This window comes from Meriones unguiculatus, chromosome 19, assembly GCF_030254825.1.
Source record: "Meriones unguiculatus strain TT.TT164.6M chromosome 19, Bangor_MerUng_6.1, whole genome shotgun sequence".
In the NCBI taxonomy this organism is placed as follows: domain Eukaryota; kingdom Metazoa; phylum Chordata; class Mammalia; order Rodentia; family Muridae; genus Meriones; species Meriones unguiculatus.
In genome coordinates this window covers 45,252,712-45,279,176 of record NC_083366.1, presented here as the reverse complement: position 1 = coordinate 45,279,176, position 26,465 = coordinate 45,252,712, and the positions used below count along the sequence as shown (strand labels likewise).

The following is a 26,465-nucleotide window of genomic DNA, read 5'->3' as shown; positions in this document are numbered from 1 at the left end:
GTCGAGAGTGAAAGAAAATAATTCCCTGGCTGGGGGAGATGGCTCAGCTGACAAAGTCCTTTGCTGTATGAGGATGAGACCTGTGTTTGGATCCTTATCACCCACAAGAAAACAGGAGAGCCTGCTATGGTGATGCACATTGGTAATGCCCATGCTGAGGAGACAGAGATGCGAGGATCCGTGAGTCTCGCTGGTCAGCCCATCTAGCCAAATCAGTGAGCTCCTGGCTCGTAAAACCTGTCTCAAAACTTAAGGTGGACAATGGCAAAAGCAGGAAGTCTGTGATGACCTCTGGCATCCACAGAGATGTGCACACATATCCAGGTGCACGCTTACACACACACACACACACACACACACACACACACACACACACACACATGAATACAGGTCCACACATACAGAGACAGAAAGAAAGAGAAGGGGAGGGAGGGAAAGGGCGAATATTTGCTAAAGTAAGTAGATTTTGAGATATAATGTGACTTTCAGATAGTATCCCCTTGTTGCTAAGTCAGTGTCTCAGAAATTAGAGGACAAGGCTTAATGTTTAAAAACATTAAATTTAAAAGCTTGGAAGTATGTGAAAGACGCGTGGGTAAGAGTAAAGTCTTTCCCCGGCCTGGACTGAAAGGAAGGAATCCGTTTCTGCCCTAGTCCGAGCTTTGGATACTGAATGATCAAGAAGCTTTTCCATTCAGAGCTGCATTTCTTTGGCTAGAGATGAGGCTCTCATGGTGCTCTTGAGAAGATACTTGGGCTCTTTCTAACTGCACAGGCACCGTTAGTTTTTGTGGGTACAAAGATGGCCTCTCATGTGCCCAGTCCTTTCTGACCATTAAGAGATTCAGCTGGGGGCAATGGTGCACGGCTGTGATCCCAGCACTCGGGGAGGCAAAGGCAGGCGGATCTGTGTAAGTCTGAGGCCAGCCTGGTCAACAAAGTGAATCCAAGACAGCCAAGGTTACACAAGGAAACTCTGTCTCAGAATACCAGAAAAAAAAAAAAAACATAAAACAAAACAAAAAACAAAAAAGGGTGAGATGAAATCTAAAGAGCATATTTCAACTGCCCCAAGATTTAATTAAATAAATTGTTTTATTTCATAATAAAGTTGGACCTTTCCAGCCCAACGCTCATGGATTTCGTTTCTGGAACTTGGAAGATTTTTCTGTTTCTTTTTATCATAGTGCGTCATGTGATTTGAGATCACTGTTCCTTTCAGAAAAAGTTTAATTCTGTGGTTATTTATGTAAAGCTTTTAATGTGTGGCTCCTTTAGTTCTGTGACATAGGGAAAGAGCCTAGATATTGTGGGATCCTGATGAGGTTTTAAAAAGTCCAACTAAACAAATGACAATCCTGGGCACTCAGTGAATTTCTTTGTGCTAGAAGAGAGCAGAGCTTAGTTGTGTGCCACAAGGAAGATAACCAGAAAATATGTGCTATGCAAAGATATTGGTGAATAGCCTTCTCTAGTCTTAGACCTCGATGTCAAAGGAAAACATTAGCACATAATATATACTTAAATAGGTCTTTCTTTCTTTCTTTCTTTCTTTCTTTCTTTCTTTCTTTCTTTCTTTCTTTCTTTCTTTCTTATGTCTCTTAAAGGAAATTAAAATGGGTTCAGAATAAAGGCAGATTTAAAATTTTGATTTTATTTATTATTAGCATGTTTGCATGTATGTGGGTAGGTATGCTCACGTGAATGAATAATGTGTGTACTGTGGTGCATGTGATGTGATGTGCATGGAGAGGTCAGAGGACAATTGTAGAAATGGTTCTCTCCTACCATGAGGGTACTGACAATTGATCTCAGACTTTAGGCTTGGTGACAGGGACTTTTACCCATTGAAGCTTCTCTTTGGCCCCGGTTTTGAGTTCTTCCATCTGGATGTTAACCTTTTGTAAGATGCATACTTGGCTAGTGTTTTCCTGTAGACTGTCTCTTCACTCAGTGCCAGAAGCTTTCATCTGGGATTATTTTCTTCCCATTCATAATTTCTTCAGACATTCTGGTAGTAAGGGCTTTCTGACTGTATTTAAAGTCTTTAATTTTTTAATAATTTATTTTTATTTTATGTGGTTTGGTGTTTTGCCTGCATGTATGTCTGGGTGAGGGTGTTAGAGTTCCTGGAACTGGAGTTACAGACAGTTGTGGGTGCTGGGAATTGAACCCAGGTCCTCTGGAAGAACAGCCAATGCTCTTAACCTCTGTGCCATCTCTCCAGACCCTAAAGTCTTCAATTTGCCTTTCAGTTTTAAGGGATATTTTTGGACATACTTTCCTTAAGCCCATTAAAAGTATTTATTTCTAATAATAAGTATCCTGGTTGTTATGTGTTCTTGGAGAGTCTGTTTTGGTCTTACTATTATTCAAAAATAGTCTTTTCCACAAATACTCCTGCATAAATATCTTGAATATCTTGTCTTTCATACATTTTTGACTTTTATTTTCCCACAGGTTCCCACCTTCCCCCAACACAGGGTTTCTCTATGTAGCCTTAGTTGTTGGAACTAGCTTTGTTGACCAGGCTGTCCTCAAACTCAGAAGATTCACCTGCTTCTGCCTTCTGAGTACCCAGCTTCATTTTTTTCCCCCAGTTTTAAGATTTCTCTCACTTTTGTTTTCCATCAGTGTTGTTGTGTAGGCAAGATGCTTAGCACTTTTTGAATATGGCTTGATTTTCTCCATTGGTTTTGGTAAGCTGCCATGATCTTTTCAGAAATGGCTTTAATTCCATTCTCTGGATTGAAAGCTACAACAGATAGAGCAGAGATTAAGGGAATGTCAAAACAATGCCTGGCCCAACCCAAGACCCACCCCACGGAAGAGAGCTAACCCCTGACACTATTAACAATACTGGAAGAGAGCTAACCCCTGACACTATTAACAATACTGGAAGAGAGCTAACCCCTGACACTATTAACGATACTCCGAGTTGCTTGCAGACAGGAGCCTGTCATCCTCTGAGAGGCTCCACCTGGCAATAGAGTCTGAGACTCACAACCAAGCATTGAGCAAAGCATAGGGAGTCCAGTGGAAAAGTGGGAGAAGGATAAAAGGACCTAGAGGTGACAAGAGCTCCACAAAGAGCCAACTAACTAGGGCCCGGGTGAGCCTGTGGAGTCTGAAGCACCAACCATGGCCCATTCATGGACTGAACATAGATCCTCTACCTATAGGTAGCCAATGGGCAGCTCAGGCTTCATGTGGGTCCACTAGTAAGGGCAGTGGGGACTGTCTCTGACATGGACTCTGTTGCTTGCATTTTAATCACTTCCCCCCCCTCCATTAATGGACTGCCTTAGAAGGCCACAGAGGAGGAGGATGAACTCAGTCCTCATGCAACTTGATGAGCTGGTGTGGTGGGTCGGGGGCTCCCCTTTTCTGAGGAATAGGGGAGAAGTTATGAGGGAGGGAGGATGGGACTGGGAGGAGACGAGGGATGGGGCTACGACTGGGATGTAAAGTGAATAAATAAATAAATTAATTAATAAATTAAAAAAAAATCCGTTCTCTGCTCTGGGATCCCTTTGCTGGTGTTTGAAGCTGTGTTTCAGCACTGGTGAGATCGCACAGCTGCTGATGGCATTGGCCGCTAAACCTGACAACCTGAGTTCAGTCTCTGGGGCCCAAAGAGTGGAGGGAGAGTGCAGACCCCTGCAAGTCACCTTCAGACCTCCAGACATGCATTGTGGTGTATGTGTTGCACATATGCACACACACACACACACACACACACACACACACACACACCCTCACACGCCCTTACACATTAATTACACACACATATACACACATTACACAACGGTACACTCACGCACCACACACACACCACACACAATGTAATAATGATGAAAAGAAACAGTGTTCCACCAGTCATTTCTTCTCCTTCTTCTCTCCAGGCTTTAATTCTTGTTTTTTTTCTTTTTTTAAATACAATAAAGCTTATTTAATTTTGAAGTTTCATGTTAATCATTAAAAGTGGTGAGAACAAGCATATAAGTGAATTTAAGTACAATTTTTTTTTCAAGAAAAGGGAAAACTCTTTTTTTTTACACATTTTTTTAATTAATTACACTTTATTCACTTTGTATCCCCCCCATAAGCCCCTCCCTCATCCCCTCCTAATCCCACCTTCCCTCCCCCTTCTTCCCACATGCCCCTCCCCAAGTCCACTGATAGGGGAGGTTCTCCTCTTCTTCCTTCTGATCTTAGTCTATCAGTCTATCAGATCTCATCAGGAGTGGCTGCATTGTCATCTTCTGTGGCCTGGTAAGGCTGCTCCCCCCTCAGGAGGAGGTGATCAAAGAGCAGGCCAATCAGTTTATGTCAGAGGCAGTCCCTCTTCCCATTACTATGGAACCCACTTGGACACTGAACTCAGGCTTTAATTCTTAATTGATATTTTCTTCTACCATATCAACTGCCTCACTTTTGTCTCACCTGCACGGTGCTCCCCATCTTTTGAGTGTGCTCCTACCAGTGATTATACTTCAAATCACACAATATGCCTTTGATCATCTTATATTACATTATCTGTATTTGATTATGAAACATACTAGTCACAGTAACTCTAAAAGTTCCCTTTATTAGCTACTATGTCTCAATTCCCAATGGATCTGTTTTTGACTTTTCTCTGGATTTTTGGCTCATTCTTGTTTTTGTAAGCATAGTTAATTCTCATGACTACTGGGGATTATTTATTAAAAACACAGAGATAATAATTCAGCTGTGGCTGGTGTTACTTTCCCCTGTAGAAGGGTACTTTGATCCAGGCAGGGGTTAAACTGTCCCCAAGATGCCCTTCAATCTCCCAAGCCCTAGTCAGTTTCTAGCTTGGGCCTTTGGGGATCCAGCTGTAAACTTGGGTTGTTACCAGAATCTTTTTCCCTTAGAAGGCCATGAACTCTTAATTTTTGCCTGTGTAGCTTTGTGAGACTAGAATAAACCCTATTCAGGCCTTGAGTTTTTTTCCACTGTCTGCAGTGGAATCATCTAATGGGTTAAAGACAGGTCAAATGTCAGTTCTGCAGTATTGACCCTTAAATTCAAGGATTCTGGCAATCCTTCAATGTCTGTAAGCAGAGGCTATTTTATCAATTGTTTTCTTTCTTGGTCAGTTTAGTCTTTGGTGGGAAGGCTGGTGTGATCTAATCTCATCTACTTTATAGGAACAGAAGTTGAAGCAGTTTAATAATTCAGCTTACTCTAACATGCTGTGATCTCTCATACCATTTTGTAGTAATTTGAAATGACACACTGTTGGTCATCCTGGCTGTCACCTAGCTTATTAGAAATTCTTGATGAAGCTCTCAGAATTTCTTTCTACAGTCATCATAAAAACACCTCAGCTATATCATGTATTCATGCTCGAGACACAGCTATATATTTTACTTATATGATTGTATTTAAGCTTTACAACCGACAGCCAGTGTCAAACATTTCAATTAAATTCTCCAGGTGACTTATCTGTGGTTTTAGTTAGTGAATAAATTGTGTCTGTGTTAATTTATCTCTAAGACAGGCAATGGATACTCTGGGAAACAGGTATGAAGAGGAGGGAGCCTTTGAGAGTAATTTGAAAGGTCAGAATTTAGATTAGGATTTTGGTGACCAGCTAATCATAGAATAAGGAAGAGGATGATCAATTGGGGTCACACTGAGGGAAGGTGACTCAACCTTTATATTAGAAAAGGAACCAATTTCTTCCCAGCTCAGTAAGGAGTACAGAGCATTAGCCGTGAACCCTCCTTCCAGGAGGTGAGCTCAACACGATTACATGTTTTCTGGGATACATAAACAAAAACCTTCTTATCCCATCTAGGGCACCAACAAGAAATCAAAGAAATTATTCCATTCAAGTCTAATTTTGGAGAACCAATGAGTTTAATTGGGGTTATTTACAGGAGTCTGGGTGAAGGGTTACTTTCCGAACTATATGGGCCACTTAGGAGCAGTACACTATGGAAGAAAATGTCTCTTCCCGGCTATCATTAACCTCTTATATATCCTTAGATGGAGGGATAAGGCCTTCATTGCCTCTGTATTCTTGAGGAAAGGTGGGGCTTCTTGCCCCTCTCCCCTAGCAACTGTTAACTGCTTACATTTGGGAGGGCAGAGGCCTCATGAAGCCCCTCCCGACCTCCATGATAGACCTCAGTGGGCCTAATCTTGTGGGGGAGGAATCACAGTAATCTGCCAGTAATCTGAGCTGCAAACAGAAGGAGAGGTCAACAGCTGTGTCATGCCTAGAGGACAATGTCCATAACTGTGCTTTAAAGAGAGAGGAAGAAAAGACAGGGCAGTCTTAAAAACAGCCAAAAAGTAGAAGTAGCTAGCTTACCCTCTTCCTTCTACCCTGCCTCATCAATGTGGAAGGCTGAATAAGTGCCAGCATTGCACCAAGCTTGTGGTTGCAGCCTTACTGACTTTTTTTTAAAAGCCCCATGAGGTAGTTCCTCTAATGGTCCCTGTTTTATAGTTTTGTCCATTCGTCAGGCAATAAAGCGTTGTCCTTAATGGAGCAAAGTGGTGAATCATCAAGTTGACTGAGAGCAATGCAGACCATCAAGGTACTGAGCTGTAGATTCTAACTTGAAGACAACTGGCCCAGAGCAGTACAATTTCCAGATGGTGGTGCGTGTGGCTGAGTGCTGCCTAGGTGGGTAGCACAACTGGGGATGGAGAGAGTAAGACAGGGAACGGGTGGGAGGCTACTCCAGGAGGACACGCTACCATTCACTGAAACAGGACCACTAGGAGGAGAAGAGGTGGGCAGTTTTGTGATTTCAGAGTGGGAGAGGTCAAGATTTGATGACTGTGGAGGCATGAACAGTGAAGGAGAGCATATCCAGCCAGGGACAGACGTGCTGACTTCTTTCTGCTTGCTTGACTCCTTCCTTCCTTCCTTCCTTCCTTCCTTCCTTCCTTCCTTCCTTCCTTCCTTCCTTCCTTCCTTCCTTCCTCCCTCCCTCCCTCCCTCCCTCTCTTTCTTTCTTTCTAGCTTCCTTTTTTCCTTTTTTTTTCTTCTCTTTTCTTTTTCTTCTTGAGACAAGTTTTTACTGCATGTAGCTTTGTCTGTCCTGGAACTCACTCAGTAGACCAGGTTGGCCTTGAAAGCACAAAGATCCTCCTGCCTCCTGAGTGCTGGAATTAAAGGCCCACCAAGTGGCTTAGACAAGCATTTCTTGCTCTTAGCTGAGACTTGGTGAACCGGTCCGCACTCCCCTTCATTCTATTTCGGCTTCCTCTTAAATGCTGTCGTAGAGCTTTTTGATTCCTTCTTTCTGTCCTTTCTCCTTTGCCCTCCACCCCTCCTACTTTACTTTCTCTGTTGAAAAGATTTTTATTTTTTTTAATGTACAAACTAAGTATGGCATTGATCTTTTAGGGCACACAGACTCTGATTGTTTTAGTCTTCTGTTGCTCCTTTCCAATACATCTGTCATATATTGCATGTTGAATATGAGTGAATAAATGGGAACTCACGGGTATTGTGTCAGAAATAAGTATAAGTGACTGCAGTCCAAAGTGACAGAATGGGAGACAGCTGTCTTTAGTGGTTGGTATCAAGTGATTTTCTTCCCCTTTCTCTTAAAATTTACATGGGGAGATGGCTCAGTCAGTGAAGCGATTGTCTTGCAAGTTCAAGGGCTGATTTCAGTTCCTGGACGTGAAAAGAGCTGGCGGTGGAGCTACTTACATACAATCCCAGTATTGGAGTGACAGAAACAGGAGGCTCTCTGGCTAGCCAGTCTAGCCTTACTTGGCACATTCCAGGCCTGACAGAGACCCTCTCTCAAAAAACAAGGTGGATAGCATCTGAGGAATGACAACCTAGGCTGTCCTTCAGCCCCCATAAAAATCATATATATATGTGTGTGTGTGTATATATATACACACACACACACACGATTTTATATGTATATATATAAAATATATATTTATATATAAATATATCTCTCTCTCATATATATATATATGAGAGAGAGAGACAGAGAGGAGAGAAAGGATTTTATTCCCAGGATGATGGGCAATTGCATAGCTATATATTTTGAGATAATAATGGCGGAAAGTAACAGCAACAAAACATGTCCAAGCGTTGGTAGTTTTTACATTTCCCACAAGAAGTTTCCATTTTCTGTGTCAATTGATTTTAGTGCCATGTGCCCAAGTATCTGATTGATAAGGGTTCAGCTTAGTAAAAGTCCCGATGAACTCTAAAATACCCAAAACACTGGACAGTGGAAAGGGAGGAAAGTTGGAGAGTCCTTGGGAGTAACTGCTTGTTTGGGAAAGCAGGCCAGAAGAAGCTAGATTGTAACCAGCATGTAATATAGAAGCAGAGCTGTGGAACAGAGAGGCAGCAAAATTCATTAATTTAGTTGTAGATTGAGAATTTTTATGTTAGGAAACAAAGGACAATGAAAACAATTTGCTGCCTCATCTAGAATCTGACATGATGTACTTAAAAATTATGGCTATGTGGCCATTAGCCAGTAGGCAGCCCTCCCCAGAGTCTCATTGTGTGGTGGGGAAGTCATGGACCCCATGGTGGCATTTTTATTGGGTTTTGGAGGGAGATTTGCACTCTGGCTGTTGTGTGTCATTTGGCTATCTCCGCTAATGCAGCAGTGTTAACATGTGCTTAATTTTTTAAACTCCAGGGACCAGGATGCAATTGATTCTATCTGCAACTTGGTGATAAGCACACTGTTGACGAAAAATAAATATTTACTATAGTATTTATCAGTTCTCGGCCAGTCGTAAATTAAAGCTATGAAAGAGTTTAAGTAGCCTTCCCCAATCCCTGGGATTTATAGCCTCAGTTATCAGTTGAATGGAGGTGGACACCAGCAGTTCCCTAAGATGGTGGGGCTTAAGGGTGTTTAGCTTTTCCCTTCCATCTAGCTTTGAAATGTGATGTGGATAGGAGACCAGGGACTAGACTTTTAGTCTAAACCCCTCCCCCTTTTCCCTTAGGTAGACTCCAAATTTTAGATTTCATGGATGAATAACTGAACTTAGTGAGCGATTTGGGACCATACTACATAAAAAAAAAAACATGTCAATAACTCAGGATGACAGATAGTTCCCTTGTAACCAAGGCCACCTGCAATTTTTTATAGTCCCACAGCATAAAACCCTTCTCAACAGATAATCGATTCTATCTCACAGTAACTCTGGCTCATCAAGGAACCAAACACTCTCCAAGCAGCACTGGGAGAAAAAAAAAATCGTAGCATACAGTGCATATGATCGGAACTTTTGAAACATCAGGCCACTCGTGAAACCTAGCCTTGATCACAGGAAGAGCAGGAGGCTCTGCTTCTGCAGCGCTGACAAAGAGGGGAGAGTTGCTCACTGGCCTGCTCCCATGGGCATGCAGCTCTTCTCCCTCACGTGCACATGCGTGAATTTTTGAATATATTTGAGTATCGGTCCTTGCCAATGTTCTCAGAGTTTTGACATTCAGTGCGTTTGGAGGAAACTCACTGAATTTCTTCACAAGTTACATTTCAGGTTCTGTCACTACCAAAGCCTGATGATAGCAATAGTTTGTTCTCCTTCAGCTGCTTTCTGCGTTTCAGTGAATTAAAAATACACTTCGATTTTGAAACTGGAACTTCTAAAATGCATCAGCTTTTCACTAAAAAGCTGGATTGTGACTTAAATGGTTTTTAGTCAAGCTGATTTCTCCATATAGTCGGTTCATCTATTTTTTTTCTCATCTGTTACAATTCCATGAAAAGTTTTATATTCCTTTTTTTTTTTCCAGTGTGGTACACATTAGTTATGGCTGCCATTGGAGTAGTTAGTGCGTGATTCAGATACAAACCAAAGCCATTCAACTATCTGGCTCTTTGAAAGGGTGCAGGCAACAGACTTCTTGTGCTGGCACTAGGGGCCTTATAGTGAGCATGACAAGGTCCTTGGCTTACTAGCTGACATTTGAAGATGCAAATGAACAGATGATGTCTGTCTGTCCCAGTCCATCCCGCTCCTTGCTTTTGGAACCACTATATAATCAGTGATTCCATATTGTGTAATGATTGTGAATATGGTTGATGTTAGCTAACTTTTTATATGTCAAAGATCAAATAGATGCACTGGGGAGATGAATGTCTGTCACAGTGAGGAAAAGTCTCTGCTTGATGGACACTCCAATTTCTTAAAAACCACCAATTTTTCAGTTTTAGTATAGTATCAACCAAAGCATATCCACAGATAGCTGAAAATGCTTTTGCCTGATTTCTTATTTTGCAACTTTGTATCACCATGAGCATGGATTTCTTTTACATACTTCTGCTGAGCAAGATATGGTGCCAGATTAACAGCAGCCAGTAGGAAATTCCAGCTGTCTTCTATTAAGCCAGACAATTTTTTTTCCCACTAATAGAAAACAATGCCATTCTGGCTACAGATGTTTTGAGAAAAATTAATTATTGTTATGTTTGGAAAATATTATAGAATATTAGTGTAGTTTGTAGTGGGTGGTACTTTTTAAAAGAGATTTAAAAATTTTGTTCTATATGTACGGGTATTTTTCCTTCATGTATGTCTATGCACCACTTGTGTGTAATACCCGTGGAGGCCAGAATATATGGGTGCTGAAAATCAAAATGTAGTTTTCTGGAAGAGTTACCAGTGCTCTTAACCAGTGAGCTATCTCTCCAACCTGCTAATGCCTTTTCTTTTTTTTAAGGAATTAAAATTATTAAACACTTCTAAGCACTAATATTGTTTGATATAAATCTTGTGACTAAAATCTCGTTGGCCTCCTCACTAATTTCTAAACTTAGTAAAGATATCCTGAGGTGAACTGCCTAAGAATTACTCATCTAAAGAAATATCTCAGCACATCCATCTTCCCGTAGGCTGAAGTATAGAGTCCATGTTTGCATTGATTAGGTTCCTGGAGTCTGGGAGCCTTTCAGTCAGTGTGAGGTAGAGTTTTAGGAGGTTGGTTGCCACTGGGTCTTTTTAGTGGCTCAGGACTAACTGTTCAGTGTGCTGTGCCAGGGGATAAAGACAAAAGCTTAAATGGACAAGGCCCTTTTCAGTTGAATATCCCATCTGCAGTGTCCCATCCCAAGGTTACAGAACCCTCTAGGTTCTTTTCTGGGTTTCTAACCTCAGCTACTGAAGATGGAACATTTTGCCACAGTTACATGATGCTTATTCTTCATGGGGATTTAGCTTTCAGACCCCCACACGCTCAAAGGCAGTCAGAACTGCCTATCTGACTCTTAATTGTCTATCTGGACATGAAGAACACCACCTGTCCCACTTCCTCGCCTACAGGAAGCCACACCAAGTCTGGATGTGTTCTCAAGGTCACAGATGTAACTTCCCCCCTCCAAAGCCTGACTGTCCTTAGTATTCTCAGAGATAATAGTAGTAAGCCCAACCGTCATCATTTTCTTGTCCTCAATTTTCTTTTCTGCCTTCGTACAATTTTAATCCCAAATCCCTGCGATTCCTTCCCACAGAGGTTTAAGTGGCCCAATTTACAACCAATTTTCAGCTAATATTTGATGTATTCTTTCAAAATAACCCAACTGTTTTTACTCTACAGGCTTTGTGCCTTTGGATTGTATAAAACCAGAGGTCTAGAAATGGAGTAAAATGATGGTGGTGAGGTTGTCTCTGTGTGTGTGCCTGTTGGGCTGTGTTTGTTTCATGGTTCAGGGGGGCAATGGAGAAATTTTTAGAAATTAATGGAAGACATTTGTTTATGAAGAGTTTATTTAAGGGTGTGGTTTAGTCATTAATAGAGAGAAAGACATAGCTATTTCTGTTTCACACAGCATACCAGGCCTTATGGTGCAGAGTGAGGGTGGGCTGCATGAATTAAGAAGGCATAGATTTTTCTGGAGGTTGCTTCCTTCTAAACTCCCTTGGATGCTTTATCTCTGTCCCCACCCCTACCTTTACCCCCTGTAAGCTGATCCAGCTCCAGTGCACCTGGTATTTCATTGAATGATAGACAGACAGATAGAGGCACACATACACACACTACTGAAAAAGGGGGAAGAAAAACATTTTAAAAATTAAACTTTTAAGAATACAACTTGGCTACTAGCAGCCACGCCTTTATGAAGATAGATCCACTGTTTTTGATTTGCCTGAAGGTTATTTATTCCCTAACCTGTTTTAAGTCTTTAAAAATTTTTTTATACTATTTGTTTTCTTTTCCACACAATTATTTGGTCATTTTGTTTGTTTCTTTTCTTTCCCTCCCTCCCTTCCTTCCTTCCTTCCTTCCTTCCTTCCTTCCTTCCTTCCTTCCTTCCTTTCTTTCTTTCTTTCTTTTTTTCCTTCTACTAAGAAATTTTATTTTTAATTAATTCCTATGAGGCAAAGTATCAATATATGACATTTTATATGATAATACTTACCTTTCACACCATGATGTTTGAATAAATTGACTATCTTCAATAGCTTGGGGATGAGGTCTTGGTGGGGTCTTGGGAGTTTGTCAGTTGTTAGAGGAGGGGCTTGGGATTGGCTAGAGATAAGGGGTTCTAGTTGGTGGCTTGGGCATTGGTTGGGTCAGGGAGTTTTTGGGAACTAGAAACTGTGATCCTCCCGTTGATTATGTGAGGTGCAATCCAAAAGAACAGAGGCTCAAATGATGCCTGGGTATTTATTGCAAATATGCAGTGAGCTCCATTTAGGAGTCACTTTAGGAAGCTATGGCAAGTGTCCTAGGCTTAGGACCACAAACAGGTCTATAGGCGTCTTATGGAGCCCAGAAGCGAAACATGAGGGCACAATATGATCCACATCTGGTAGAGATCTTCCCTTGGCTTGTTGACTGCCGGCTTCTCGTATCTGAGCATGGTTGTCTGGGAGCGAGGGCAGAACCCTCACGGCTTAATCCCTTCCCAAAGCTCCCAGCTCCATCCCAGCATATATATGGGGTAGAGTTTCAAGGAGTGAGTTTTGAACAGATAAGCATGTAGTCCACAGCAGTGACTCTAACAGACATCAAGCAGATCTCATTTTCTTCTGCTTCTAAGGATGGCTTAGAGGGTTGGCATTAATGGCAAGGATGATGAGAGCCGAGACATGGTGGCTCATGCCTTTAATCCCATCACTCTGGGAAGGCAGAGTCAAGGAGATGTCACTGAGTTCAGGCCAGCCTGGGGTGAGATGGAATCTAGGTGTAAATTTCATTTGCATTTCCTTGGTGGCTAAGGATATTGAACATTTTCTAAATTCATGTATTTATTGACAGTGTTTTTTTTTTTTACTAGCTGGAATATTTTTGTTAGTAGGTATCTTTGTATATTCTAAACGTGAATCTTCTAACACTTAGATAGTTAACCAAGTTCTCTGTCTGTGGGTGGTCTCTATACCCAGTTAATTGTTTCCTTTCCTGTACAGTATCTTTCTGATTTCATGTGATGATCTTTATCAAAGATTGGAATTATTTCCCGAGCCATGGGAGTCCATTTCATAACCCTCTTTTCTTTGTCCATATCTTGAGGTGTTTTCCTCCAAGAGTTTTGGGGTTTTAACTTACACATTAAGGTCTCTGATGATGTACTTTGAATTCATTTCTGTACTGCATGTATACCTGCATCTTTACAAACATCTGCTGAAGGCGCTCTCTTTTCTTGGTGTATAGTTGTTTTTTAATACAACTTTTCCAAAATTTAGATGGGCTGTAGATGCATGGGGGTATCTCTGGATTCTCTGTTCTGGTCTCTGCATCTGTTTTGCTACTGTGTTGTATAGTAATGCTTGACATCAGGTGTTGTGGTACCTAGAATACTACTTGTTTTGCTCAGGGTTGCCTTAATGTCTCCTGTCTACAATTTTGTAAAGACTGGCTTGGCGATTGCATCACTCTGTAGATAGTTTTCAGTAGCCCTGTCATTTTCATTAAGTTAGTTCTGCCAGGCTAGTGGTATGAGAGGTCATTTTTCTTCTGTTGTCTCCTTCATCTCTTTCTTCCGTATTTTAAAGCTTACCTGTAGAGGTCTATATCTAAAAAAGGTTTAGCCTCAGTTTTTTAATTTTTTTAAGGGTGGTTACTAGCATGCCATCATCATGTTTTTGAGTGTTCAGTCTATTCTGTCCCTAGAGGCCTTCCAGTCAAGGCAGCTTTGTGTCACATTTCACTGTTATAGAGTGTTAAGCATTATGCATTTTTATTAATTTATTCTCTGCTCCTTTCTTAGGAAGATAGGCAGGGACAAATTGAATTCTCTGTCATCATAATAAATGCTGAATTGTCAAGGATATATGAGCATTAACAAAGTATAAAATGAAAGGAGACACCACTTTGCAGTGGGAGGTGAGACTTTGACCACAGCCTACAATAATGAGCCATGAAAGACTAGCTGTAAAGAAGAAAATTTGGAATATATATTTTCTCCTTTTAGTAATGCAGAGCTTTTCAGTCACCAGTGTAGAGACCCTTGGAGTTGGTTCAAGACACCCCAAGACCAAGTTCTCAGCAAAAAGGACATTTATTTGTCCCAAAGGGATAGAGAGCAGGGATAAGGGACAAAGACAGGAGATAGAGGACAAGGAAGAAGGGAAAGGAACCAGGGAGAGGGTAGAAAGGGGGCAAGGGAGTGGGGGAAGGGGTATTTGGTGAGGGGAGGGTCAAAATTCTTCCTCTGGGTAGAATGGAGAGAGATGTAACCCATAGGAAAATGGTGTATAAAGGTAAAAGGGGAAATCTTGTGTCAGGATGAGATGTTTAATTTTAAGTGAGCATGTTAATTAGGTGAGCCAAAGGAGACTTTTTATTGCTGGACTTCAGTACTTTGATAGCTGGACCTTGGTAGTCAGCCTCAGCAGGAGGAAGTGCCCAAATAAGGGAAAGGAATCTAGCAAGGCAGGGGAAATTTGGGAGAAGGGCAAGGCCTGCCAGAGCCATGCTTGCCACCCTCAAACTGGCCAGAGTCCCTTCAATCAGCACACATTGTGCCATGGTTACAAAAACTCAGGCATCAGAAACTCTGGCATGGGAGAGTTCCTGAAACAGCCAAACATATACCTAGGAATTGGCACGCTGCCTAAACTCCTGTGTTTACTCTCCAGGATTCCATCTCCATTTACTGTACAGCCACTGCTAGACAGCATTCTAAATCTGGGGATACATTTACATATTATGAGACATACACAAGAATGAGAATAAAACTTAGGATTCTTCATACCCCTTTAGTTTCAAGATTTACGTACACATTTAGCGTTACAAGTGATGTCAAGCTGCATATACAGTGATTCAGAGCTCAGTCAGAATCCCTGGGTACAAACAGAGCCCCACTCCGTCATTTATTACCTGTTCTATTTTATGTTATTTTGTTTCATTTTAGAGGAGGTCTCATGATGCCCAGGTTGATACTGAACTTGCAATCCTACCTCAGGGTTCTAACTGCTGGGGCTACAGGTGTGGCATTAGGATGAGAGGTAAATGGAGTTACGTGTGAAAGGTATCTGTTCCACACAAGCTTTAGAAACACGAGCTAACTTCTAATGTGGGGACATCACATTTCAAAGTCTTGGTGTACTCCTTGCCTCCTCACCCACGGAGGACTCATCCAAGATCACCTGCCTGATGAGTGCTGCGCACACACACACACACACACACACACACACACTCACTCAAGTATAGTTAGGTCTACCAAAGATCAGAACAAATAGAACAATTAAGTTATGAATTCCTTTTAGGATTCTGACCCACAATACTGACCAAAGTGGCACAAGGTTAGTGTATGGATTTGGCAAGTTACTGTTATCTGATTCAGTTGTAATTCTGAGATGCTGCTCCCCAACCCCGGGCAATAAGAAAACAGTGGCATTTTTTCTTTTCTTTTCTTTTTTTTGTTTTTATATAGGTGAAAGCATCTAGGGGAGTCACTGTTTGCTGAGCTCTACCTGAGAATGTGATGTTTTGACAGCTTCAGCTCCAGACTTGGTATCAGGCGTTATCAGCTGAAGGTAAAAACTTATTCCATTTATTTAAATATGTGTTAGCAGTTTCTGAACTGGAAACATGGAAATTACACACATACACACACACACACACGTATATGTGCTTTGGAACGAATAGCTTTATTTTTGTGCACATATACAGTGCTGGGTGTTAGGCCCAGGGCCACCTGATTAGTAAGCAGGCAATTTACAACTGAGCTACACCCCCAGCCCAGAATTCTGGTTTCTTAATGTTGAGAAAGAATCATTATGAGTGAGTGAGAATTGGATCCTCTTACCCAGGGTCCTCCTTCTTGCTTAGCTTCTTTAGATATACAGGTTTTAGTATGTTTATCCTATATTATATGGCTAATATCCACTTAAAAGTGCGTGTATAACATGTGTGTCTTTATGCTTCTGAGATACCTCACTCAGGATGATCTTTTCTAGATCTTACCATTTGCCTGCAAATTTCATGATTTCCTGGTTTTTAATTGCTGAGTAGTATTCCATTGTGTAAATGTACCACAATTTCTGTATCTATTCCTCAATTGAGGGACATCTAGGTTGTTTCCAGCTTCTGGCTATTACAAATAAAGCTGCTACGAACATGGCTGAGCAAATGTCCTTGTTGTATACTTGAGCATCTTTCAGATATATGCCTAGGGGTGGTATAACTTGATCTTCAGGTAGCACTATTCCTAATTGTCTAAGAAAGCACCAGATTGATTTTCAAAGTGGTTGTACAAGTTTACATTCCCACCAGCAATAGAGGAGGGTTCCCCTTTCTCTACATCCTCTCCAACATGTATTGTCACTTGAGTTTTGTTCTTAGCCATTCTGATAGGTGTAAGGTTAAATCTTAGGGTCATTTTGATTTGCATTTCCAAGATGACTAAGGATGCTGAGCATTTCTTTAAGTGTTTCTCTACCATTCTATATTCCTCTATTGAGAATTCTCTGTTTAACTCTGTACCCCATTTTTTAATTGGATTACTTGATTTGTTGCTCTTTAACTTCTTGAGTTCTTTATATATTCTGGATATTAACCCTCTGTCAGATATGGGGTTGGTGAAGATCCTTTCCCAATCTGTAGGCTGTCGTTTTGTTCTCACAACAGTGTCCTTTGCTTTATAGAAGGTTTTCAGTTTCATGAGGTCCCATTTATTGATTTTTGATCTTAGAGCCTGTGCTGTTAGTGTTCTGTTCAGGGAGTTGTCTCCTGTGCCAATGAGTTCAAGGTTCTCACTCAGAAAGCCAAATGAGACTGACATTGGAAGACGGAGAAAACAGGGAACAGGACAGGAGCCTACCACAGAGGGCCCCTGAAAGACTCTACCCAATAGGGTATCAAAGCAGATGCTTAGACTCATAGCCAAACTTTGGGCAGAGTGCATGGAATCTTATGAAAGAAGTGGGAGATAGTAAGACCTGGAGAGGACAGAAGCTCCACAAGGAAAGTAACAAAACCAAAATATCTGTGTTCAGGAGTCTTTTCTGAGACGAGACTGATACTCTAACCAAGGACCATGCATGTAGATAACCTAGAAACCATGCACAGATGTAGCATATGGCTGCTAATTCTACAAGTCGGTGCCCTAGTGAGGGGAACAGAGACTATCCTGACATGAACTCATTGGCCTGCTTTTTGATCACCTCCTCCCTAAGGGGAATGTAGCCTTACCAGGCCACACAGGAAGCCAATGCAGCCAATCCTGATGAGACCTGATATGCTAGGGTCAGATGGAAGAGGAGGAGGAGAACCTCCCCATCAGTGGAATTGGGGAGTGGCATGGGAGGAGATGAGGGAGTATGGGTGGGATTGGGATGGGCTGAGGGAGGGAGCTATAGCTTGGATACAGTCAATAAACTATAATTGATAAATAGAAATAAATTAATTTTTAAAATCATTATGAAATACAAATTTTAAAAAAATTGGGAGAAACGTAGGTTGGAATGAATGCAGGGAACTGTTTGTCTTTGATATTGATGTTGTTGAAATCTTCATGATAAGCTTCTTCATATCCATTTATGTTTACCATGTTTGCAATGTTATAGAATAGGAGGAAAAGACACCAAGAGACACCTGATTGCAGGACTGAAGTAACTGATAAAGTATAGGAAAACATTGAAAAATGGAAACATTGCTTTAAAGAGCAACAGGAAAAGAATCTGGATTTTCTCACACCCTAAGAATTCAGGGATCCAAGGACTAAATGGGTGGAGAGGTCCCTTCTCAGACATGGCTTTTTAGTCTGTGTGTGCTGAGGTAAATTGTTCTCTACTGTTCGACACAGAAGATATTTTTGTAAAGGATAATATGTTTATCCTATATTATATGGCTAATATCCACTTAAAAGTGAGTGTGAAGAATTTCCAAGTGCGTTTTATTTCCCATTTCTCCTCCCTCCTTTTTTTCACTGGGGTCGTTCTTAACTTCGTGCATTCAGCTCAGTCTGTCCTTCCTGTCGGGCCACTCAGCTAGTCAGAACAGCAGCTGTGGCTGGCCCCTCCCCTTCCATTCTCAGCACAGCTGGCCAGTACTCCTACTCTGTTTTTGTCACCAGGGGCAAGCTAGTTGCATCTCAGGTCCCACCTGCCCATGCTTTGGCACCCCCCATCTCTTTCTTCTTTCTCTCTTTAAAATAAAATCATCACAAGTATCTATGTATGCATGCATGTTCATATGTATGCTTGCACATGCATCTGTAACTATGTATGTTCCTATGTATGTATTTATATGCGTGTGCCACTGTACTGTGTGCATGTGGAGGTCAAAAGAAAATTGAAAGATTCCGTTCTTTTGGTCTACTTTGTGGGCTCTGGGATCAGAGTCATGTCCTCTGCCTTGTCAAGTGGCTTTCCCTGCTAAGCCACCTTGCTAGCCTCCCCCTTTCTCCTTATTACCCATCAGCCTGGATAGTTTTCTTTATTCTTTTTCTGTAAATTATGTTTTTACCTGCTAAGCTTTTTTTTTTTTTTTTTCCTTCCTTGTTTGGTGATTTTGATTTAGGAGAACATTCATATGCTTTATAATTTTACCTTTCTAAAATGGTACTCAGGGTTGAAGCCAGGGCCCCATGCAAGCTAAAGAAGTACTCTACCACTCAGCCAAAACTCAGTTTCCTTAAGCTTTCAAAGTTTCGAGTTCAGCCGATTTGGTCATATTTATAGAGGTTCTATGAAGATCATTAGAACGTTTTCACATCTCCCCAAAGAGAAATGATGTGTTTACCCTTCCTGCCCATCTTCCTCCAATATCCAAAGTCATTAGACTAGACTACTTTAGATGTTTCTAAGAGGGAATGATAGGACCTGTGACCTCATGTGTCTGGTGTTAGACAGTGTGTGGTTTTCCAAGTTTGTTCCTGTCTGTCTGTTGCAGCATTGCTAGCACTTCCTTCCTTACTGAGGAGATGACCCATTTTGGAGTGTGGTGGTTTTTTTTTTTTTTTTTTTTTTTTGTGGTGTTTTTTAAAATTTATTATTTAGGTTCATTTATCATTTGAGGGGCACTTGAAATATTTCCCCCCCCCTTAAACCATTTTGAAGATATGCTGTGAGCATTCTTGTGCCTGGTTTTTGTGTACCCAATCATCAAGTTGCTAGGTGATAGGGTAATTCTGTGCTAAGTGGTTTGAGATGCTGACAAACCATTTTCTTCATTGTGTGTGTGTGTGTGTATGCGTATGCGTGGAGGTTACCATCCTTGGGTGTCTTCCTCAGGTGCTGCCAACCTTGACAGGGTCTCTTTTACTGCCTCTCAACCTTCCTAATACTGAAACCCTTTAATGTAGTTCCTCATGTTTTGGTGGCCCCCAACCATAATTTTTTGTTGTTGTTGTTGCTTCATAATTCTAATTGTGCTACCATTAAGAATTTAAATGTGGGTGGGCATGGTGGCCCACGCCTTTAATCCCAGCACTTCGGGAAGCAAAAGCAGGTAGATATCTGTGAGTTCCAGGCCATCTTGGTGTAAAAAGTGAGCCCAGGGCAACCAAGGCTATACAAAGAAACCCTGTCTCAAAACAAATACACACTCACAACGAAAGCAAAAAACAAACAAACAAAGAAAACTGAAAAAAAAAAAAAAAAGAATCGAAATGTAAATATTTTTGAAGATAGAAGTTTGCCCAGGGGTTCATAACCCACAGGTTAAGAAAATACTGGATTAACCCAAGATAGCTGCCTGGCCAAGGACCTGCTTTCCCAGGCCTGGGATGCCTCAACATCCAGCTTTTTATGTGCATTGTGTGGATTAAATTCAGGTCCTCATGCTTGCAAAGCAAGTACCTTATTGATTGCCCTATCTTCCCCGCCGTGTAAAACCTTCTCCCTAAGGTCTCACCGACTTATTTTCCCACTGATGATGTATGAGAGCGCAACTTCTTCTCTGCCCTGCCAGCACGTGTTGCTGTATGTCATCGCTTCGGCCACCCTGGTGGAAACAGAGCAGGTGTGCCTTGGCGTTCACTTCCTCTGGGGAGGGGCACAGGGCTCTCCCTCTCCTGTGTGCTTCCCTATACCCTGTGCTTATTCTTCTGACGTCTCTCATAGCACTGACTCATAATTGTCTGTTAACTTTATCTTCTGTCTCAGGGTGTGAACCTGTGGAAGAGTGTACTAAAATATTTCTTGTGGCATCTCCCACATTCGCACAATGCCTCACAGTTATTATTATTATTATTATTTGTTTTTTTTTTTCCCTTTAGAGGTTAGGGGAGCTTGTAGGTCCAGCCTTTATAGACTTCGTTTTCACCTGAACCCCCTGGAATGACAGAATGATACTTCTTCAGACCCATTTTTCCGCTGATACCTCCTTGTCAGGGAGTGGGCACAGAGAGTTTTGCTCGTGTGTTTGGCTTTCTAGGAAATGATGTTCTCTCTACCGCTGTGCTGAGATTGTACTATTTCTAACTTCACCAGATGTGGAAAAAAAAGTCTGTGTGACATTAAAAAGAAAAATCAGTAGCCATAATTATTTTGCTTAAGTTTTTTTTTCACTGGTGTAGAGTTGTCATGGAAAGTGATAGGCTTGGTAATGATGATTTTGATGAACTCTGCCATTGTGCCCTGACCATGTGCACACCCACCACCCTTTTTCTCTTTCTCCCACATCCTATCCCTTTCCTTCTCATCCCCAAATAAATCCCCTTTCTTGTTCCATGTCACATGGGGGGTGTGTGTGAAACTCTGGCTCCATACAAGAGAAACATGTAGTTTTTGTTCTTCTGTGTCTAGCTTAGGGTCTTTTCTATGAAGATCTGTAATTCCATCCATTTTCTTCTGCAAATAATGTATGTTCCTGTCTGAATCAGATGTCATTGCATGTATATTCCACATTCTCTTCATGTGCTCATCTGATGATGAACACCCAAACCATCTAGTTTAACTTCCAAAAGCAAGACTGGTTGAAAACTCTCTGTCACAGTTCTAAAATGATGCCAGCTACACACACTAGACTGAAAAGTTTTCAGAGGTGGAGGTGGAGCTAAGGTCCATGTCATGAGTGAAGCCTGTGGATCTGAGAAACAATGCTGCTTGCAGACAGTGTTGTTAAAGACTTAGGAGACAGATTCATTAGCGTCAGAGTTGAGCAGACAGGGGCTGGTACAAAGCTGGGTGCTGAATCAATCATAATTAAAGATCTAAAATGTAGCATTGAGTTAGAAAGTACATCCAACTTCGGAGTTGACTCATACCGAATTATTATGTCCTATGTATGAATATGGATTCAGTGATATATTTAAATTAGTTTTTGGGTGATTCTTTCCCCAAATATTTGATCTCATAATCAATATTTGGAAAATTTTTTTGTCATTTATAATCCTGTAAAGGTTTGTCTTTGAATTTTTTCTACTTGGAATAAAGCTATGATTAGATTAGAGCATCCTTCCCTTCCCCTACAGTGTTTTTTCAGTGTCTTCTCAGAGGTTTCTCAGTCTCTATCCTCTGGTTCTTACATGCCTCTGGAACAGAGAGGAAGTGGGAGAGCGGAAGATGGAGAGAAACAAATGGAAGTTGGACTCAGATCAGTGTGATGGTATCAGGCGGGGCCAAGATGAACTTGGCAGATGCTTTTCTCATGTTTCGCACTTGAGCACGCCTGTGTTGCTGCCTGGAATTCTGCTCGCATTTCTCTCATTCCTCTAAGATTTTTTCTTCAGCTTTGGTAACAAACATTATCTTTAAATAGGAGCCAGGAATGAGTACTGAAAAAAAAATTAATGTGCAAACATGTTTAGAATGGCTCTGTTACCATTATCGTCTGGCTGGTAAGGAAGGCTGTGGGTGCTTTAACACAGTGGCTAAGTGTGGCAGGGTTGTGACATCTTGGTAAATTAGTCCTTAAGAATCTATCACAAATATATTACTTTTCCTTATGTAGTATTTTTCTATAAATAAATTTAATGGCACATGGCATTCAACAAATGGTAGTGTTTTTAAAATTGTTCTCTTTCAATACTTGAAAAAACAGCTCAATAATCTCACAATAAATATGAGTTTTCTTATGAAATATTCATTCAGATCAGCTGTGTATTTTATTCTATTCATCATGAGTTTAGATAGGACTGGCAGTTATATATTTTTGGTTTTATATGTAAACATGGTAGAAAAGTAGGAAGAAAATTTGAACATGTAAACTTCATGTAGAAGATATAGTATGATACCCTGTGACTCTATGTTATTTAATAAAAGTCTATTGAATTTGAACACAGGGGTCTTCCCAGAGACCCGTACTCCAACCAAGTACCAGGCATGGGGATAACCTAGAACCCCTGCGCAGATGTAATCCATGGCAGTTCAGTGTCCAAGTGGGTTACATAGTAATGTGAAGAGGGACTGCCTCCGACACAATCTGATTGGCCTGCTCTTTGATCACCTCTCCCTGAGGGGAGAACAGTCTTACCAGGCCACAGAAGATGACAATGCAGCCACTCCGGATGTGATCTGATAGACTAAGATCAGAAGGAAGGAGAGGAGGACCTCCCCTATCAATGGACTTGGGGAGGGGCATGCGTGAAGAAGGAAGAGGGAGGGGCTTATGGGGGGATACAAAGTGAATAAAGTGTAAAAAAATAATAAAAAAAATGAAAAAAAAGTCTATTGAAATTGAGTGTGAATAGCAAGGAACCAGTATTATTTTACTTGTGGTATTTAGACCATGAAAGTAACTAAGAATTATTTTTAAAATAAGTATACATGCACGCATGCCACTCACACATATCCAAAGGAAAGAAAGTATCATGTAACCTTCCTAAAAGTCCATTTCTATTATTTAAAGAACAAAATACACTTTTAAAGTAATGTAGGTTTTAAGTAGGTATAAAGGTTAACCAGTGTCATGTACCCTACTCCCTCCCTCCCTCAGCTTTTTGCCAGACTGTCTTTTCTCCCCTTCTTTTAATTGATGGAAGTCCTCCCACTGTGTTGTCCCGGTTGGCCTAGGATTTACTGTATAGAACAGAATGACCTTGGACTTGCAGCAATACTTTTGTCTCTGATTCCCAGATGCTGGGATTATAGACATGAGTGTCCACTTGCACTAAACATTGTCTATAATGTTCTCATTACAATTATCAAAAGCAGGATGATGATGTCATTAGTTTATATTTCTGAAGCCTAGTCTGGTCTTGTTTTTACTTAACTTACATTTGGTTCATATTAATTGATTGGTGGATTGATGGATCAATTATGTATCCCAAGCTGCTTTCAAATTTATAACTATTGAGTGGTAATTATAAGTTCGTGCTATCATGCTTGGCTACAGTAAAGGAACTGGATGCTGGGGCTTGAGCCCAGGGCTTTGTAGTTGCTGAGAATGGCCTCCATCACTCCCTCCACTTCTAGTGGTTTTGTTTGTTTGATTTTTGAGACAGGATCGCAAGTGGACAGTGCTGATCTCCAACTTGCTATGTAGCAGAGCTGACTTTAAGTTTTTGATTGTTCTGTTTTAGCCTTCCAAGTCCTGGGATTATAGGCATGCAGCTCTTCTTAGCTTGTTTTTCAATTGAGTCTGCTTTTGGGGAAACCCACGTCCTTACTGAAGACACTGTGAAGTCATATAGTCTCTGCATTAATGGTAGCTCTGCCCTCATGTCATCCTGCGGGCCTCGCTCAGCATCTATGGAGGACCATTCCTTTATCTGTGAAAGGAACACTGTAAACTTGAGAAGTCATAGGAAAAGAGCCTTCTCGGAAAATGGTTGTTTTAGGCTTGCTGTTCCCTCATGGTTTACATCAAAATCTTGAACATATGCTTTCTCATGTGTGATTACCTCTCCTCTAGTAACAAGCAACTCTAATAGAACAATGCTGTCAATACACCTGCTAGCACCTTCCTATCTGTTTCACCCTCTTCCTATCTGATTGACCCAGTGCCATTACTCCCCCTTTGAACATTTGACTCCTCTTCTAGGAGCCTTGTATGACACGGACTCTGCGGGGCCTACCATGCTTTAGAGCTAAGTTCATCCTTTCTCTCTTTGTATTATTTTATTTGTTTGCATTTTTGGTGTGTGTGCATGCACTTGTGCTTTCTTGCGGGAGCTGGTGCTCTTCCTCCACCTTGTGGATTCCAGAGACCACACTCAGCCTGCCACCTTTGCCTGCTAAGCCATCTCATCGGCCCAGTTTTAAACGGTTAACAAATCTTTTTCACAAGTATGGGTTTAATTACATTCCTGACAGCTGCTCGCTGTAACACCTAGGCTTGTGCAATTGGCTATCAGGGAACCCTCCATACAAATCTGTCCTCTGCTTTACAAGGATGTGTGTTGGCCATCTTTCCATTGCTATGACCGTGTGTCTGAAATGATCAATCTTTAAGGAGAAAAGACTTAAATTGGCTCACTATCTCGGAGATCTCACTTCATGGACACTTGTCTTTGTTGCTTTGGACCTGTAGCAGCAGAGTGCATCTCGGTGGGAGAGTGTGGTACAAGAGCCCCTTTTAACCTCATGATAGCCAGGAAGCAAAGAAAGATAAGATGGGGAGGTGTTTCGGGGCCCCAGTATCCCCTTTAAGGGCCTTCCAGTTGACTTACTTCTTTCTTGTAAGCCGCACCTTTCAAAGGTTTGAGCATGTTTCATCTGCTACACAGGCATTTGAGCAAGACTTCAATACATATGCCTCTGGAGGCTACTCCATATCCAAACTTCTGCCGCTGTGCCGTGGTGTGACAGTGCTGTTCACTGAGCCAGAACCATGTAGTATGACTGGAACACCAAGGCTTTCTCTTGGGCACATTTGTAAAGGCAGAGAGAGTTCTGTGCCTTGCCGAATGCCATCCATTCTTTAGCCTAGCTGTGTTTAATTCTGAGAAAGGTATGTATTAGCTCTAGTTAAATATTTTCTCAAAAGAATCAATAAATATTCCTTTAGTAAAGGAATAGAGGCGCCCTCATGGGAAAGACAATATTCAGTTATTTGGGGATAGAAATTTTAGTGTGTTTCTTCTTTCTTCTGTATTGAATGAAAAACCACCGAGGACCGTGCTGCCTCTGTCTGTTGCCTACCCTTACCTCCTGTCTCCTCAGTTTGCTAATCTATTGAAATCAGCCTGTATCTTTTCTCACAGATCCTCATTTATTTTTCCAGCTTCCTATTCTTAAAAGAAAAGCTGGTCTTCATAGCTCTGTAACTTAAGTTTCTGAGTTTAAGGCACTTTAATAAGTTCCCCTGTTTTAAAATATCCTTGTATGCATTTGTTAGTGGCACATGGCTTCCTGCTTTCATTTTGGTCTCAATCAGACAAGTCAGGGCTGAAGTTGGGGTGAAAAGTTCACTCTCTGGAAGTGCAGTCAGTGCCCGGAGCAGCTCCCGCCTCCTCCCCCATGCCTGCTCTTCGATGTGACACTTTGGAGGAGGCGACCAGGGGAAAGCGTCTTGTCTGGTAGGGTTGCTGTTGTCTCTTGATCTTGTGTTTGTGACCCTCAGCTGGTGATTAATGCATGGCACTCCCCACTGTTCCAGGGGCTCGCCATAAACCTCTCCTAATTGCCTGCCTCGGGGTTTTAAAGTAGAAAGTTGTAACCTGCAATCACTGTAGTTGCCCGAGATCAACACTGAAAATAAAATGGGAAATAAAAGAAAATAACATAGAAGCAGGGTGCCTTAGGTGTGATTGGAATGTGCTGTCTTGTAAAAATTGCGTTTGGTGACCCTGTGTGCATACACGCTTATAACTATACTTTCATAGGGCTGTGCTTGCTTGTATGTGTGTCCTCATTGGTATGTACACGACCCCTGCCATCCTCGTTCAGGCTTCAGCCAAAGTGTCCATGCTTGTCAGTGTGTGCATTATAAAAAAAACAAAACAAAACACTGTTACTTTGTTGTAATTACATTTTTAATTTATATGAGTTATGGATCACATTTCTTTCTTTCTAATCTCTTCCCCTGGGCATAATATTTTCAGTAGTTCTTTATTGCGTATACATCAAATCCATTTCATCCAGCTGCTCATGGTATGGTCCACAGTTTATTCGTATTCTCCCCCAGTTTTGCGAGTCACATCGTCTCC

General features: G+C 41.3%; 1 long non-coding RNA gene across 12 annotated transcripts in view; it reads left to right on the top strand.

Annotated features, from left to right (window-relative positions):
- The window catches only part of LOC132649337 (uncharacterized), a 414,614-nt gene that overhangs the window by 253,375 nt on the left and 134,774 nt on the right, over nucleotides 1–26,465 (top strand). For all 12 annotated transcript variants that reach the window (XR_009587757.1, XR_009587762.1, XR_009587758.1 and 9 more), the window contains one exon: nucleotides 15,864–15,966. This is a non-coding gene — a long non-coding RNA (uncharacterized LOC132649337). The remainder of the gene's footprint in view (nucleotides 1–15,863; nucleotides 15,967–26,465) is intronic.